Raw genomic sequence first — 18,655 nt, forward strand, 5'->3', positions numbered from 1 at the left:
CATAGTAATACCTCCCTCTCTACAAAATAAATAATTATTTTTATATTTTTGAGATGGAGTCTCACTGTTTCACCCAGGCTGGAGTACAGTGGCACGATCTCGGCTCACTGCAACCTCTTCCTCCCGGGTTCAAGTGATTCTCATGCCTCAGCCTCCTGAGTATCTGAGATTACAGGTGTGAGCCACCACACCTGTAATTTTTGGCTAATTCTTGTATTTTTAGTAGAGATGGGATTTCATCATGTTCGCCAGGCTGGTCTCGATCTCCTTACCTCAAGTAATTGCCTGCCTCGGCCTCCCAAAGTACTGGAATTACAGGCGTGAGCCATGGTACCCAGCCAACAATTTGTTTAAATAACAACAAAAAGAAACTATGTTAGTGTTTGCTCAAGTCTTTTTTTTTTTTTTTTTTTTGAGACAGAGTCTCACTCTGTCACCCAGGCTAGAGTGCAGTGGTGTGATCTCGGCTCACTGCAACCTCTGCCTCCTGGGTTCACGTGATTCTCCTGCCTCAGCCTCCCAAGTAGCTGGGATTACAGGCTTGTGCCACCAAACCCGGCTAATTTTCATATTTTTAATAGAGACAGGGTTTTGCAATATTAGCCAGGCTGGTTTCAAACTCCTGACCTCAGGTGATCAGCCTGCCTTGGCCTCCCAAAGTGCTGGGATTACAGGTGTGAGCCACTGTGTCCAGCCTGATTTTTGTTTATTTATTGGCTTTTTTGATTTTGTTTTTTTGTTTTTGTTTTTGTTTTGTTTTTTTGTGACTTGCTCTGTCACCCAGGCTGGAGTGCAGTGATGTGATGTGATCACAGCTCACTGCAGTGCTGACCTCCCCGAACCCAAGTGATCCTCCTGCCTCAGCCTCCCTAGTAGCTGGGACTACAGGCATGCACCACCACGTTCTGCTAATTTTTAAACTTTTTGTAGAGTTGGGGCCTGTCTCTGTTGCCTAGGCCAGTCTAGAACTCCTGGGCTCAAGTGACACTCCTACCTCAGTCTCTCAAAGTGCTGGGATTACAGGCACGAGCCACCATGCCCAACCTTGCTCAAGTCTTTATAGGCCAAGGTTAAGTCCTAGTTGAGAAGAGGGGTCAGAGGAGCTGGCTAGAGTTTGGTCAAGGAGACAGTCTTTGCCATTGGAAAGTCATTTGCTTCTTTTTGAGTTGTGTGAATATAGGATTTGTTCATCCATTCACCTTTCGATGAACATTTGGGTTGTGTCCAGTTTTGGACCAGTGTAAATTGGCTGCAATGAATATTCTTAATTTATTTCTCTTAGATAAATGTTTAGGAGTGGAAGTGCTTAGTCAAAGGGTGGGGACATATGTAACTACCACACTAATATCCAAAGTGATTTATCAGTTGACACTTCCCACCAGCTACATAGCAGAACTTGCAGTTTCTCCATATCCTTGTTAACGTTCTGTATTGTCAGTGGGTGTGAAATAGCATCTCATGGTTTTAAGTCATATTTCCTTGGCGACTAATAAGCGCTTTTTCATGTACTTATTGGCCATTCCCATGTCCTCTTTTGTGAACTGTCTGTTTTGCACATTTTTGTTGGTGATACTGTTGTTTTATATTTGTTGGAGTGTATTATATATTCTGGATAGGAATTTTTTTTTTTTTTGAGATGGAGTCCCACTCTGTCACCCAGGCTGGAGTGCAGTGGTGCAATCTCGGCTCACTACAACCTCAGCCTCCCAGGCTCAAGCAATTCTCCTGCCTCAGCCTCCCAAGTAGTTGGGACTATAGGCATGCACCATCACACTCGGCTAATTTTTGTATTTTTAGTAGAGATGGGGTTTCACTATGTTGGCCAGGCTGGTCTTGAACTCCTGACCTCAGGCGATCCTCCCACCTCGGCCTCCCAAAGTGCTGGGATTACAGGCATGAGCCACTGCGCCCAGCCTGGAATATTTTTATCAGATATATATATGTTGTAAATACACACACACACACACACACACACACACACACACACACACACACATATATATGAAAATGTAAAATACCATTTGCAATAGCATCAGGCCAGGCACGGTGGCTCATACCTGTAATCCCAGCACTTTGGGAGGCCAAGGTGGGAGGATCCCTTGAGCCCAGGACTTTGAGCAACATAGGCAACATAGTGAGACCTTGTCTCTACAAGAAAGTGAACCAAATTAGCTGGGTATGGTGGCGAGTACCTGTAGTCACAGCTACTTGGGAGGCTGAGGTGAGAGGATAGCTTGAGACTGGGAGGGTTGAAGCTGCAGTGATCTGTGATCATACCACTGCACTCCAGCCTGGGTGACAGAGAAATCCTGTCCCAAAAAAAGAAAAAAGGAAAAACAGCATAAATACAGTAGCATCAAAAATCATTAGAATAACTCTAATGAAAGACATGAAAACACCTTTACCAGAAAAGTATTGTGAGAGAATACTTTTACTCTCTCACTAAAATATTGGTGAGAGAAATTAATAAATACTTAAATAAGGAAGAGGTTACTTTGTTCATATATTAGAAGATCTGATATTAAGATTTCTGTTCTCCCCAAATTGATCTATGGAGTCAGTGCAATCCCAGTTAAAATCCTATTTGTTTTTTTTTTTTTGAAGAAACTAACAAGTTGATTCTAAAATTTATATGGAAATGCAAAATATCTAGAATAGCAAAAAAAAAAAAAAAAAAACAAGAAAAGAGCAAAGTTGGAGAACTTAAACTGCTAATTTTTTATACCACTTAATTTTAAGACTTACTATAAAGCTACACTAATCAAAACATTGGTCTTGACATGACGATAGACAAATATATCGTGAAACTGAGTCCAGAAATAGACCTGCATACGTACTGTCAGTTGATTTTTGCCCAGAGCGAGTAAGTCAATTTTCTGGTGGAAGGAAGGAAAGTCATTTAATTTCCTTTTTTTTTTTTTTAAGAGAGGGTCTTCCTCTGTCGCCCAAGATGGAATGCAGTAGTATGATCATGGCTCACTGCAGCCCCAGCCTCCTGGGCTCAAGTGATCCTCCCACCTCAGCCTCCCAAGTAGCTGGGAATGCAGGTGCGTACTTCCATGTCCAGCTAATGTTTTGTTGTTTTTTGTTTGTAGAGACAGGGTCTCACTGTGTTGCCCAGGTTGGTCTCGAACTCCTGGGCTCAAGCAGTACTCACACCTCAGCCTCCCAAAGTATTGGGATTATAGGTGTGAGCCACTGTGCCCAGCCAGGAAATTCTTTTTAATGAATAATTCTAGATCAACTGGATATTCACACGAGGAAAGAAATTAATCTTCACCCCATCTCATGCCATACACACAAATTAGTTGGTAATTGTTCATAAACCTAAACATAAAAGCTAGAATCGTAAATCTTACACATGAAAACATGGGAGAATATCTTTGCAACCATGGGGTGGGCAGATATTTTGTGAGTAGAACACAAAATGCACTTACTACAAAGGAAAAATAGATACATTAAGAAAATGAACAGGCAAACCATACAATATTTGCAATACGTGGTAAGGGTTTTATTCTTTTCCCAAAGTTCTTTGGTATTACTCAGGTCTGTGGCATCTTGCATGATACTCTGTATTTACTGGCTTTTTGTTGAGTTAGATACAGAACATTGATCCAAGAGAATTTTCTGATTGGGTTTCCCCATTTCTTTTACCTTCGTGTGAATGTTGCTCCCTTTGCCATTTATGCTTTGCCCAATATTCAGTGACTGCTTACAACAGAGACAGATTTTAGATCATATTATTCTTTGTAAAGTAAAGAGACATTAGATGAAAGCAAAAGGCAACACAGGCAGTCTCCTCTGGAAGGGAATTGCAGCCTATATGAGTCTTCCTGGTTATTGAGGATTGAGGCTCAGCTTTTTAGGTGACTCAGCATTTAAGTCCTGGCACATTAACTATATACTAGCCACAGACCTGAAAGGAGGAAGGGAGACGAAGCCTAGCTCTGTTTCAGTACAGCGTCTGTTGCCCTTAAGACTTTGCTTCCTGGCCAGGCGTGGTGACTCATGCCTGTAATCCCAGCACTTTGAGAGGCTGAGGTGGGCGGATCACTTGAGGTCAGGAGTTCGTGACCAGCCTGGGCAACACGGTGAAACCCCGTCTTTACTAAAAATACAAAAATTAGCCGGGCATGGTGGTGGGTGCCTGTAATCCCAGCTACTATTTAAGTCCTGGCACATTAGCTGTATACTAGCAAAAGCCCTGAAAGAAGGAAGGGAGACGAAGCCTAGCTCTGTTTCAGTACAGCGTCTGTTGCCCTTAAGACTTTGCTTCCTGGCCAGGCGTGGTGACTCATGCCTGTAATCCCAGCACTTTGGGAGGCTGAGGCGGGCGGATCACTTGAGGCCAGGAGTTTGTGACCAGCCTGGGCAACACGGTGAAAACCCGTCTCTACTAAAAGTACAAAAATTAGCCGGGCATGGTGGTGGGTGCCTGTAATCCCAGCTACTCGGGAGGCTGAGGCACGAGCATCAGTTGAACCCCGGAGATGGAGGTTGCAGTGAGCCAAGATCGTGCCACTGCACTCCAGCCTGGGCGACAGAATGAGAGTCTGTCTCAAAAAAAAAAAAAAAAAAAAAAGATTTTGCTTCCTGCCTTCCGTTTATAAACCAATAATAAAACCAACAGGAAATAGAAACTAAAAATGAAACTAAAAGGTATAAAAGAACAATAGAATTAAAGTTGGAGGTAGTGCCATATCTTACAGACCACAAGCAGCATGCAGTTGAAATTCTAAATCTGAGATTTTAATGCTGAACATAGTTGAATTTTGCAATCTCAAATACATGTACAGTGATGCCTTCGGGTAACAGCTGCCCGCATATATGGTGGTGGCGGTCCCACGGGAATTTTTCAGCTCCATTATCTCATCACCTAGTGACGTAGCTGTCCTAATGTCTTAGCACGATACATCACTCATGAGCTTATGTGGATGCTGGTGTAAACAAACCTACCATGCAGCCCGTCCTATAAAAGTGTAGCACATACAATTATGTACAATACATGAAACTTGATCATGATAAAAAACTGTGTTAACGGTTTATGTATTTACTATGCTGTACTTTTTATTGTTATTTTAGAATAACAACTCGCTGACTCACCCAGAGCAACTACTTATTAACAAAAAGTTAACTGTAAAAGCCCTCAGGCAGGTCCTTCAGGAACTATTCCAGAAGAAGAAATCATTATCTTGGGAGATGTCAGCTCCATTCATGTTATTGTCCCTGGAGACCTTCCAGGGGAACAAGATGTAGAGGTGGTGGAGAGTGATATTGATGGTGCTGACTCTGTGTAGGCCTAGGATAATGTATGTGATTGTGTCTTAGCTTTTTTTTCTTTTTTTGAGACAGAGTCTGGAGTGTAGTGGCACGATCTTAGTTCACTGCAACCTCCACCTTCCAGGTTCAAGCGATTCTTCTGCCTCAGCCTCCTGAGTAGCTGGGATTACAGGCATGTGCCACCATGCCTGGCTAATTTTTTTGTGTTTTTAGAAGAGACGGGGTTTCACCATGTTGGCCAGGAAGGTCTCGAACTCCTGACCTTGTGATCTGCCCACCTCGGCCTCCCAAAGTCCTGAGATTACAGGCGTGAGCCACTGTGCCTGGCTAGCATACACTGCTTTTAAAGTTTACACAGTGTAATGTCCTGCGTCTTCACACTCACTCACCCCTCACTCACTGACTCACCCAGGGCAACTTCCAGCCCTGTAAACTCCATTCAGTGCAGGTGTCCTATAGAGGTGGATCATTTTTAGCCTTTTATACTGTATTTGTAGTGTACTTTTTCTATGTTTAGCTGTGTTTAGATACACAAATACTTAACATTGTGTTACAGTTGCCTTCATTATTCAATACAGTAATGTGCTGTAGAGATTTGTAGCCCAGGAGCAATAGGCTATACCATGTAGCCTGGGTGTGTAGTGGGCTGTACCATCTAGGTTTCCATAAGTGCTCTCTGTGATGTCTGTACAACGAAATCACCTAAGAATGCATTTCTCAGAATGCATCACCATTGTTAAGCAACACATGACTTTATGCGCACAAACAGATACACACACGTACACATACGCATATCATTTAAACAACTCAAGTGTTATGAGGGATAAAACAAATGTTCAGGGGTAGGAACATCTAAACCCAGGTGGGTATGTTTCAAAACCCACATTATGGCTCACGTCTCTAATCCCAGCACTTTGGGAAGCGGCAGTGGATGGATTCAACACCAGCCTGGGCAACAAGATGAAACCCCATCTCTACAAAAAATACAAAAATTAGCTGGGTGTGGTGGTGTGTGCCTGTAGTCCCAGCTACTTGGGAGGCTGAGGTGGGAGAGACACCTGAGCCCGGAGAGACACCTGAGCCCAGGGAGGTTGAGGGTGCAGTGAGCTGTGATCACACCACTGCACTCCAGCCTGGGCAACACAGTGAGATCCTGTCTCAAAAAAAAAAAAAAAAGAAAAGAAAAGAAAAGAAAAAAAAAGAAGGAAAACATACATTAAACCTTCAGTTACCTAGTTAATAGAATTAAGTTCCGCAGCTGAGGAAACTGCCTCAACCTAGATCTATAAAGCTGAGTCTGCCTTGTAGGGTCCTACGAGGTTTGTGTGTGTTCATATTTGTCAAGCATTTGGAATAATGCCTGGCACATAGTAAGCACACGGTGTCACTTAAAGAAGTAAATGAGGCTCCAGCTTGATCCTTATAAGCTGGGTGAATGGGGAGGCCCCGTCTCATTCCCTGAAGCCTCAGATGAGGAAATGGCTATTGGAGGGGATTTCATACCTTTCAGAAGGACCCATTGTTCCAATTGAGCTCTTGGAGATAGGACTCAGTCAGTAAATGCTTCTTGAATGAGTAGGTGGTTGGACCAGATCAGTGTTTCCCGTGGGAGGAATGTGAGATGGTTTTGGGTGGTACACAGATGTTTTACATGTTAATAGGTATTTATTACAGCATTGTGCTAGCAGAAAATATTGGGCAGCACATTTGACCTGAGTGTTTTTTAAAAAGTGAGTGATTTAAAAACACAGTAACTTGAACAGGCAGCATGTGAATGTCATGGAAACTGAAAGCATTTGTGGATTGAAAGAAGAGTGGGAAAATCTCTGAGGTCTTTCCACATCTGAGATGTTTGGTTCTTTGAATCCGGGCTTTAAATATGAAATCAGGATATAAAAATAGAAGTGATATTCTCTGGGTTTTGTGAGCAGAGACGTGTAATGGAAATTGACAGGCAGAACTGGATGTGCAGCCTCGTGGAGGGTGCAGAGATAACAGTGTATTAACACTTTGGTGTCTGCTGTGGGCAGCCTTGCGTGTGTATACATCATCTAACAAAATTGGGAACATCCTATACATACAAACAATAATCGGGTTGGTTCACCTGATACTGTAACTCTGTGTTCAGTTTTAGATAGGATCGTTTGGTCATTGTGTATGTGTGTGTTTCAGGCTTTTTGTACCTGTCGTCGCAGTGCCTTGCAGTATGACTGTGCCAGTTTAAGCTTCGGGCAGTTCAAGCACCCTCTTCCTTGTCTTGGCCAATGCCAAGTTAGATTAAACAATACTTTTGTTGCCGATTTGATAGGAGAAATATAACTCTCTGTTTTTACTTTCATTTCGGGTTTTTTACATTATTGATAAGGCTGAGCTTTTGGTGTGTTCATTGATCTGTTGTGTTTCTTTTGTGAACTGCCCCCAAGTTTGCCTTTTGTCTTAATTTTTTCCTCCGGGATTTTAGGGTTTTTTATTTATTTGTTTTTAAGAGTCCTTCATAATGTAAAGATGTTAGTATTTTGTGACATGTTAGTTATTTCTCCTAGTTTATTTTAGAGACCGTCTCGCTCTGTCACCCAGGCTGGGGTGCAGTGGCGCAATCCTAGCTCATTATAATCTTGAGCTCCTGGGCTCAAACAATCCTCCCACCTCAGCCTGCCGAGTAGATATGACTACAGGCATGCACTACCGTGCCTGGCTAATATTTATTTATTTATTTATTATTTTTTGGTAGCGATAGAGTCTTGCTATGTTGCCCTAGTTGGTCTGAAACTCCTAGGCTCAAGCAGTCCTCCTGCCTCAGTCTCCCAAAGTGCTGGGATTACAGGCATAAGCCACCATGCCTAGCCTATGTTTCCTAGTTTAATACTTGCTTTTCATGTTTGCTTGTGATATTCACACTTACTGTATTTCTTGTTGTAAAGGTAAATATTTGATTCATTCTGTGACACACCTGTTCTTCCATTTAATTTGTTTAAGGCTAATGAACCATTTATCTTCTTATAAACTTTATTTATTTATTCATTCATTTATTTATTATTTTTTAGATGGAGTCTCACTCCCGTTGCGCAGGCTGGAGTGCAGTGGCACGATCTCGGCTCTCTGCAACCTCCACCTCCCAGGTTCAAGCGATTCTCCTTCCTCAGCCTCCCGAGTAGCTGGGATTACAGGTGTGCGCCCAGCTAATTTTTGTATTTTTAGTAGAGATGGGTTTTTGCCATGTTGGCCAGGCTGGTCTCGAACTCCTGATCTCAGGTGATCCACCTGTCTCAGCCTCCCAAAGTGCTAGGATTACAAGCAAGGACCACCATTCCCAGCCTTAAACTTTATTTTTATTTTTTATTTTTTTGAAATGGGGGTTTCACTTTGTTGCCCAGGCTGGGCCTACATTCCTGGGCTCAAGCAATCTTCCTGCCTCAGCCTATAGAGTAGCTGAGACTACAGGCACGTGCCACCATGCCTGGCCCATTTAACTTCTTTGAAATCAGATGTGATTGATTCTCTGTGTCCTGCAGTCACTGTCAGTTGTCATTACCTGTGCATGCTTACGTGGTTGTTATTCCTGGTGGCATGGCTGGGCAGCTGTGACTGCAGCCCCTGGATGCTTTAGTCCTCATACCACTTAAGGACCATTTGAAGAAGGAACACAAATCCTGATTGTTGTTCAAAAACTGTCTATTCATTACTTCTGATGAGATGAAGAAAAAGCTAGCATTAAAACTTACAGAGCGAGGGCCAGGGCTCAGAAGACAATCTCAGAGAGGACAGTAAAGATCTCTCTCTCTCTTTTTTAAAAATTTTTTTGAGATGGAGTCTTGCTCTGTCACCCAGCCTGGAGTGTAGTGGTGCGATCTCGGCTCACTGCAACCTCCGCCTCCCGGGTTCAAGCGATTCTCCTGCCTCAGCCTCCTGAGTAACTGGGACTACAGGCATGCGCCACCACGCCCGGCTAATTTTTGTATATTTAGTAGAGACAAAGTTTCACCATGTTGGCCAGGATGGTCTCGATCTCTTGACCTTGTGATCTGCCCACCTCGGCCTCCCAAAGTGTTGGGATTACAGGCATGAGCCACTGTGCCTGGCCTAAAGATCTCTTAAGAAATGCCATATCACCAAAGCCCTTGAAAGTACAATAGTCCATATTGTATGGAAACTCAGACATCCTGAAACTGAAGACAACCAGCCTTTCCCATTGATCTTTTCCTTTTTATATGTGTGCAAGAGAGAGAAGTGATACCAGTCTGTTTTAATAAGTCCAAAAGAACTTTTCCAATAAACTCACAGTTACAATTATTTGGCAGTGTTTTTTCTTTCTTGGGGGTACATCTTAGGATTGATGCCTTCTTATTTGATGAAATACGTCATATGGTTAGTGTAGAAAATTTAGGAAGGATAAACCCAGAAATCAGAGAGATAATCATTTTCACTATTTAGGTATCAATCCACTAGTAATTCTGTGTGTAATATAGATACATATGTATGTATTTACGGGCACATGTGGTACATATATTTTTGGCCTTACCTCTTTCTCTTAACATTATATCTGGAATGTTTTGCCATGTCTGATTTTCTAGTTTACTTTTTAAATGATGGGTTAGTATTTCAGTGAATGGATACACTGTAATTTGTCCAGTTACTCTCCAGCTGATGTCCTGTAAATCCTGAAACTTGCTGCTTGTCTCCATTCAGAACTCCCATCAGCAGCGCCCGACAGCACTCTCCTCCTCACTGCCCAACACTGGGTGGCAAATCTTTTCATCTTGGCCACTCTGATAGGCTGGACAGTGAGATCCTTCTTCCTAGGGCGCATGGAAACCTGTTGCAGTCACCTGGGTTTGCGGAGTGGGAGGAGGAAAGTGTTAGGGGCACTAGGAGGTGGGAGCCGGTGGGAGTTGCTGGCTGGGTGTGTTTGCATTATGGACCCGTGCATCTCACCACTCTACCACTGTGCACCACTGTGACCACGGACAGGGTGCTCCTGAGGTCAGTCCCAGATGCCCGCCAGGCGCTGCGTCCTGAGCCTGCCTCTCCCTCTGGTCTCCTCTCCAGTTTCTTACTGTCCTCTGGCCTCCCTGCCTCCTCTCTGTGTGTGTTCCCTGAGTCTTTCTGCCTGCCCTTCCTCCTGTCTAGAATGCCTTTTGGACACCTGACTCTCCCATTCTCCAGGGCTCGCCACAGCCATCCCCTTCTGAGAGAGGCCTCCCCCGTGACCTTCATCCTCTCTACGAGTCACTGCCTTCATTCCTCATCATCTTGTAATTATCTGCCTCTCCTTTCTCTCCTTGTTTACCACTGTACCCCCAGTGCCTAGCACTTGGCAGACACCCACATGTTCCTTGACCACACTAGTCGTATTGAATAGTGTAAGGAATCCGGAGGTGAGAGGATAGAAGAACCTGCTCTTTATTATCCAAGAGAGTAGTTTTGTAAGTCTACCAAGTTAGGGCTTCCAGAAGGAAGCATTTTGATCAGCTTTTCAACAGAGTTGCTTAGCAGTGGGGTGAGTGCCTTCCTCAGGGGAGTGGTCACGTAGTGATATTGTTGCAATTGTTCTTGCACTGGATGCTGGGGTTGGCTAGATTAGGCTTCTTCCAACCCTTAGAACTGTGGGGTGTGTTCTCATCTGTGGGTTTCAACTGCAGATGAAACTGTTAACACTAGATGGCACTAGAGGATTCATTTGAAATCTGTTTAAGGCCAGGCCGGTGGCTCAACCCTGTAATCCCAGCACTTTGGGAGGCCGAGGCGGGTGGATCACCTGAGCTCAGGGGTTCGAGACCAGCCTGGCCAACCTGATGAAACCCCCGTCTCTACTAAAAATACAAAATTAGCTGGACCTGGTGGCTCATACCTGTAATCTCGGCTACTTGGGAGGCTAAGGCAGGAGAATCGCTTGAAACCGGGAGGTGGAGGTTGCAGTGAGCCGAGATTGTGCCATTGCACTCCAGCCTGGGCAACAAGAGCGAAACTGCCTCAAAAAAAAAAAAAAAAAAAAAAAGTAATCTGTTTATGAAACTGCCACCCACAGTGAAAAAATAACCTTTATCATTGCACTTATACCCTCAACACACACTTGAAACAAAAGTTGTCTAAGTGCAATGGCTCACACCTGTAATCCCAGCATCTTGGGAGGCCAAGATGGGAGAAATCACTTGAGGTCAGCAGTTCGAGACCAGCTATAGCAAGACTTCATGTCTACAAAAAAATTAAAAATTAGAAACAAAAGGTTCACAAATGTCTTAACACTGTGTGTAATGCATCTTATTTTTTATTCTATTCCATTTCTTTTTTTCTTTCTTTTTTATTTGAGCTGGAGTCTCATTCTGTGGCCCAGGCTGGAGTGCAGTGGTGCAATTCTGGCTCACTGCAACCTCCACCTCCCGGGTTCAAGCAATTCTTGTGCCTCAGCCTCCTGAGTAGCTGGGATTACAGACGCGGACCACCATGCCCACCTAATTTTTGTATTTTTAGTAGTTTCACCATATTGGCCAGGCTGGTCTTGTACTGCTGGCTTCAAGTGATCCGCTTGCCCCAGCCTCCCAAAGTGCTGAGATTCCAGGCATGAGCCACCATCCCAGCCTCACATTTAAAAAAGAAAAAAAATGCAGGTTTGCAAACTAATTGATCTTATGATATTAATTAGTCACAACTTACTGTTTGAAAAGCACTATTTTAGATAACTGAGTAAGTGTATGGTTATAAAACTGTGTATGTTTTCCTTGGACAGTCTGGGCTTGTATAGCAAATTGTGCACATTAGTGAATATTTCACGTTTCTGTGGTGAATTGCTGCATGGAACACCTGAACATGTGCTTTTTGGGTGTCTATGGATGACAGATTGGGAGATGTGTTTGTACAGAATTCAGCACCTATTGTAGTCAAGGCAGAAGTAAGCCTTGGCAGTAGATATAAAGAAAAGGTATATTATCTGCTTCTAGGAGCTCAGAGACATCACACACACATTCCCTACATTTTACCTTAGCAGGCAACAAGGAAATGGGGGTATTACTCAGGGTATCATTAGGATGCTTTAGGCTGTTAACAGAAGCCTGACTCAAATTGGCTTAAAGGGTAAAAACACTTATTATCTCACAAAATATACGTTCAGAGCTAGAGCAGTCCACAGGCCCAGAGCAGCTGAGCATGGCCTTCGGGATCCAGGTTCTTTTCATGACTCCTCAGTCGTCCTAAAGCTGGTTCTACTCATGGTTGCAACAAGGCTTCCTGTGCTAATCAGGGTTTCAGCTCCCAGCCTTGAAACACGAAGCCTTAACTCCTTGCACTGTAGACCAGAATAGAGCAATTAAGGCTCCCATGGCATTTCCCAAGTTGTACACGTATTGTTCATTCGTTCCTGGTTTCCCCACTCTGACCTCTGTAAGGGGAGTAAGAGGACAGCACCTAATAGAGTCAGGAGAAACACTTGGGTTAATTCATGCTGTTTGTCAAGTGTTTCTGAGTCTCCCTTCCCCTGGGGACAGGTCTTTTCATTTAGTGGAATTAACTGACTAGCTCTGCCCATGAGTTTGCACAGTGAATAAATGGCTGCACATCTTTTGTATGAAGCATGAAGTGAGGTTATTTGCTATGTAGGGTCCTGGGAAGTGAATTAGCACTATGAGGAAAGGGAGTCAGAAGCCCACTGTGGGCAATGTAATGGGCGGTACAACGTGAACATAAAGACGAATGGATGGCTGCATCTTCGCATGTGTAACGGGGCACTGAATGTGCACTTGGCCTTTGGAGGTGGATGGTTGGTTTTCGTCGAGTTCCTTGACCTGGTTGCTGGGAACTTGGCAGTGGACCTTGGCCCGAACCTACTCAATCTCTACTCACCTTCCTCTTTTTTCCTCCCTTCCAGGCTTGCAGTAAGGATGGGCTGCTGGCACGACCCTTACATCCACCACTTTGTGAAACTGTCTAAAGACAGGAAAGTCCCTGAAATCAACAGAGGTAAGTGATCATCTCCCTCCCCAACAGTTCCTTATCAGCCAAGAGACCTGAGGTTTCAGGGGTTCATTCATGTTTTTTTTCTCACTTTGTTACCCAGGCAGGAGTGAAGTTGTGTCCGGAATTGGTGGGTTCTTGGTCTCACCGACTTCAAGAATGAAGCCGCAGACCCTCGCGGTGAGTGTTACCGTTCTTAAAGGTGGCGTGTCTGGAGTTTGTTCCTTCTGGTGTTCGGATGTATTCGGAGTTTCTTCCTTCTGGTTGGGTTCGTGGTCTTGCTGGCTCAGCAGCGAAGCTGCAGACCTTCGCGGTGAGTGTTACAGCTCATAAAGGCAGTGTGGACCCAAATAGTGAGTAGTAGCAGAATTTATTGCAAAGAGCAAAAGAACAAAACTTCCACAGCGTGGAAGGAGACCCCAACAAGTTGCTACTGCCGGCTCGGGCAGCCTGCTTTTATTCTCTTATCTGGCCCCACCCACATCCTGCTGATTGGTAGAGCCTAGGGTCTGTTTTGACAGGGTGCTGATTGGTGCCTTTACAATCCCTGAGCTAGACATAAAGGTTCTCCAAGGCCCCACCAGAGTAGCTAGATACAGAGTGTCCATTGGTGCATTCACAAACCCTGAGCTAGACACAGGGTGCTGATTGGTGTGTTTACAAACCTTGAGCTAGATACAGAGTGCGGATTGGTGTATTTACAATCCCTGAGCTAGACATAAAGGTTCCCCCAAGTCCCCACCAGACTCAGGAGCATAGCTGGCTTCACCCAGTGGAGCCCGCACCTGGGCTGCAGGTGGAGCTACCTGCCAGTCCCGCGCCGTGCGCCAGCACTTCTCAGCCTGTGGGTGGTCGATGGGACTGGGCGCCGTGGAGCAGGGGGTGGCGCTCGTCGGGGAGGCTCGGGCCGCACAGGAGCCCACGGAGGGAGTGGGAGGCTCAGGCATGGCGGGCTGCAGGTTCCGAGCCCTGCCCGGCGGGAAGGCAGCTAAGGCCCGGCGAGAAATGGAGCGCAGCGCCGGTGGGCCGGCACTGCTGGGGGACCCACTACACCCTCCGCAGCCGCTGGCCCTGGTGCTAAGCCCCTCATTGCCCGGAGCCCGCAGGGCCCGCCGGCTGCTCCGAGTGCGGGGCCCGCCAAGCCCACGCCCACCCGGAACTCCAGCTGGCCCGCAAGCGCAGCGCGCAGCCCCGGTTCCCGCTCGCGCCTCTCCCTCCACACCTCCCTGCAAGCTGAGGGAGCCGGCTCCGGCCTTGGCCAGCCCAGAAAGGGGCTCCCACAGTGCAGTGGTGGGCTGAAGGGCTCCTCAAGTGCCGCTAAAGTGGGAGCCCAGGCAGAGGAGGCGCCGAGAGCAAGCGAGGGCTGTGAGGACTGCCAGCACGCTGTCACCTCTCACAGTAGGGCAATCTCCGCTCACTGCAACCTCCACCTCCCGGGTTCAAGCGATTCTCCTGCCTCAGCCTCCCAAGCAGCTGGGATTACAGGCACACACCACCACGCCCAGCTCATTTTTGTTTGTTTGTTTTGTGTTTTTTTGAGATGGAATCTTGCTCTGTCGCCCAGGCTGGAGTGCAGTGGCACGATCTCTGCTCACTGCAAGCTCCACCTCCCGGGTTCACGCCATTCTCCTGCCTCAGCCTCCCTAGTAGCTGGGACTGCAGGCACCCACCACCACGCCTGGCTAATTTTTTGTATTTTTCGTAGAGATGGGGTTTCACCATGTTAGCCAGGATGGTCTCAATCTCCTGACCTCATGATCCGCTTGCCTCAGCCTCCCAAAGTGGCTACTTTTTTTTTTTGTATTTTAGTAGAGATAGGGTTTCACCATGTTGGCCAGGCTGATCTCGAACTCCTGACCTCAAGTGATCCACCTGCCTCGGCCTCCCAAAGTGCTGGGATTACAGGCGTGAGCCACCGCGCCTGGCCCAGGTGTTCATTCTTGAAGGGAGTCGTGGCATGCTCCCTTTCCAGCTGTGTGCAAAAGTGCTTATTTTCTCACCAACACAGTGTGTTATAAAACTTGTTAATCGCCAGGCGCGGTGGCTCACGCTTGTAATCCCAGCACTTTGAGAGGCTGAGGCGGGTGGATCACCTGAGGTTGGGAGTTCGAAACCAGCCTGACCAACATGGAGAAACCCCGTCTCTACTAAAAATACAAAATTATCCGGGCATGGTGGCACATGCCTGCAGTCCCAGCTATTCAGCGGGCTGAGGCAGGAAAATCGCTTGAACCCGTGAGGCAGAGGTTGAGGTGAGCCAAGATCGCACCATTGCACTTCAGCCTGGGCAACAAGAGCGAAACTCGGTCTTAAAAAAAAAAAGAAAGAAAAACTTGTTAATCTTTTATATGAAAGATGGTATTTAATTGTAATTTCATTTTTTACTCTTCCTATTTATAGGTGGTTGAGCATCATTTTCATGTGTTTGAAGCCCACTTACATCTTTTTACTCGGAACTGTCCATATCAGGAATTACTTTTTTCAGTTAAAAATACAAATAAAGCATTATTTTCCACACGTGTACTCCTATACTGATTGGATCAGTATGGAGAAGCTGCTTCATAATACTGGTATTTGGAGGAGAATCTCTTAGAATTTACGTTAGACTCTTCCTTTGTTTTGGTAGAGGGAGAAAGGGCTCTGTTTTGCCTATGGCTCATCTAGGTGTGTGGACTAATCATGTGGATTATTATTGTTATTTTTGAGATGGAGTTTCGCTCTTGTCCAGGCTGGAGTGCAGTGGCGTGATTTCAGCTCACTGCAACCACCGCCTCCAGGGTTCAAGCAATTATCCTGTCTCAGCCTCTAATCATGTGAATTTAATTGGGTTCTTCTATGAGGAGACTTTCCAGAGGCTTTTGTATATTTCAGGCTGAGCATATCTGAGTTTTCACACCTAGTCTGTGCTTCTGAACCTTCCCTAAGGACGGAGATTGAAGATTGCTGCCCAGCTGCACAGCTTGAGTGTTGTAATTTTAGAGGACAGGGTTTTCTACAGTTTTGTTGATATCTCTTACTGTGGAAGGAAGGGGAAGTGGTAATTCTCAGATGAGGGAGGTCTCAGAGGTGCTGACAGCAGTAAGCTTACCAGGCTCAGAAGATTTGGCTCTTAACATTCTGCAACAGAGTGGTATGAAGTGAGACTGGGGAAGTAGACAGAGCAGGTGGGGCCCTGTAGACTATATAAGGAACTATGGTCTTTTTGTTTTTCTTTTCTTTTCTTTTTTTTTTTGAGGCAGGGTCTCACTGTGTCACCCAGGCTGGAGTGCAGTGGTGCGATCACAGCTCACTGCAGCCTCGACCTCCTGGGCTCAAGCAATCCTTCTGCCTCTTTTTGGTAGTGACAAGGTCTCACTATGTTGCCCAGGCTGGTCTTGAACTCCTGGCCTCAAGTGATCCTCCTGCCTCAGCCTCCTAAAGTGCTGGGATTACAGGTGTGAGTCACCACACCTGGCGACACTCTGGTCTTTTCCCAACAGCAACAGAAAGCAGTTGAGCTAGGGAGTGACAGGAGCAAACAGGCCTTTTACAAACCTCTGGCTTCTGTGTGAGATATGGATTTGGGTAAAGTCAGAATGATTGGGGGAGCTCTCACTTGGGAGACGTGTGCTGTAGCTCACTTCACAGATACCAAAAGGAGAGGTGGAAGAAAAGTAGATTCCAGAAATACTTAGTGGATAAAATCAACATATTTGGGGGACTGATTGCATAAGGGGAAAGAAAAAGGGTAGTTCCAAGATGATGCCTACCTTTTTTACTTTTGAACTGAAGGAGCCATGGCACTATTTGCTAAGTTGGGAGGTGGAGACAGCAGGGAGGAGATTGGGGAGGTGATCTTGAACACAGCTTTGGAAATAGTGAATCTGAGATAGTACTGAGACCCCCAAGTGGAGATGCCAGCTGGCAGCCTGATACAGTTTGGATCTGGGTCCTCACCAAATCTCATGTTGAAATGTAGTCCCCACTGTTTTTTTTTTCTCTTTCTTTTCTGAGATGGAGTTTCTCACCCTGTCACCCAGGCTGGAGTGCAGTGGCCCGATCTTGGCTCACCACAACCTCCGTCTCCTGGGTTCAAGCGATTCTCCTGTCTCAGCCTCCCGAGTAGCTGGGATTACAGGCACCCGCCACCATGCCTGGCTATTTTTTGTATTGTTTGTAGAGATGGGGTTTCACCATGTTGGCTGGGCTGGTCTCAAATTCCTGACCTCAGGTGATCCACTTGCCTCGACCTCCCAAAGTGCTGGGATTACAGGCATGAGCCACCACGCCCAGCCTGTAGTCCCCACTGTTGGAGGTGGGGCCTGGTAGAAAGTGGTTGGATCATGGGGGTGGATTTCTCATGAATGGTTTAGGACCATCCTCTTGGTGCTGTTCTGATAGTGAGTTCTCAGGAGTTCTGGTTGTTTAAAAGTGTGCAGCACCATACCCCTTGCTTTCTGTGGCTCCTGCTCCCACCATGTGAGATGCCTTGCTCACCCTTTGCCATCCGTCGTGATTAGAAGCCTCACCAGAAGCAGAAGCTGCTATAATTCCTGTACAGCCAACAGAACTGTGAGCCATTTAAACATTTCTTCTTGGCTGGGCATGGTGGCTCATGCCTGTAATTCCAGCACTTTGGGAGGCCGGGGGTTGGGGGGGTGGGGGTGGATCACCTAGGGTCAGGAGTTCGAGACCAGCCTGGCCAACATGGTGAAACCCTGTCTCTACTAAAAATACAAAAAATTAGCTGAGTGTGGTGGCGGGCACCTGTAATCCCAGCTACTTGGGAGGCTGAGGCAGGATAATCGCTTGAACCTGGGAAGCGGAGGTTGCAGTGAGCTGAGATTGCACCATTCCACTCCAGCCTGGGCAACAAGAGCGAAACTCTGTCTCAAAAACAACAATAACAACAAAACAAAACAAAAAACAAACCACACACACATTTCTTCTTTATAAATTACCCAGTCTCAGGTATTTCTTTTTAGCAGTGCAAGAATTAACTAATGCAAAGCCAGGTGTCAGGCTAGAGGGAACAGATGATGAAAGGTACGGTTTGTATGTCAGGCAATGAAGTGCAGATTTTTCACTGGTAATTGATTGGGAATCAAAAGGTTTTAAGGAAGTTACAGGAAAAGATCTGTGATTCTGAAAAATCACCCTGGCCAAAGGTAGAATAAGGATGTGTTGCAATAGATCGGATGAGCGAGGACAGCAGGTGCAGGGGCTGTGGGTGTGGGAAAGAAAAGGAGGCTTCCCCTTTGTCACCAAGCCTTCTCCCACGCAGCTGCTGGGGATTTTTCTGAAATGCAAACCCAGGTCATGTCAGTTCCTCACTTAAAATCCCTCAGGATAAAACTTGTACTCAAAAAATAAATAAAGAAGATAATTTCACCTATTGCTTAACATAGAAAATGGGAGCCCTCAGAATGAGACTCCCTTAACTTCCCCCAAG

The 18,655-nt window shown here is 45.8% G+C and overlaps 1 long non-coding RNA gene across 1 annotated transcript in view; it reads left to right on the forward strand.

The window, feature by feature from the left end:
* LOC117977922 (uncharacterized) overlaps window positions 1-15,739 on the forward strand; it is a 28,912-nt gene extending 13,173 nt beyond the window's left edge. Inside the window, exons 2-3 of the long non-coding RNA XR_004669025.3 lie at window positions 13,139-13,230; window positions 13,328-15,739. This is a non-coding gene — a long non-coding RNA (uncharacterized LOC117977922). The remainder of the gene's footprint in view (window positions 1-13,138; window positions 13,231-13,327) is intronic.
* Window positions 15,740-18,655: the final 2,916 nt, after the last annotated feature.

The sequence above is a fragment of the Pan paniscus genome, chromosome 18, assembly GCF_029289425.2.
Source record: "Pan paniscus chromosome 18, NHGRI_mPanPan1-v2.0_pri, whole genome shotgun sequence".
Taxonomy (NCBI): domain Eukaryota; kingdom Metazoa; phylum Chordata; class Mammalia; order Primates; family Hominidae; genus Pan; species Pan paniscus.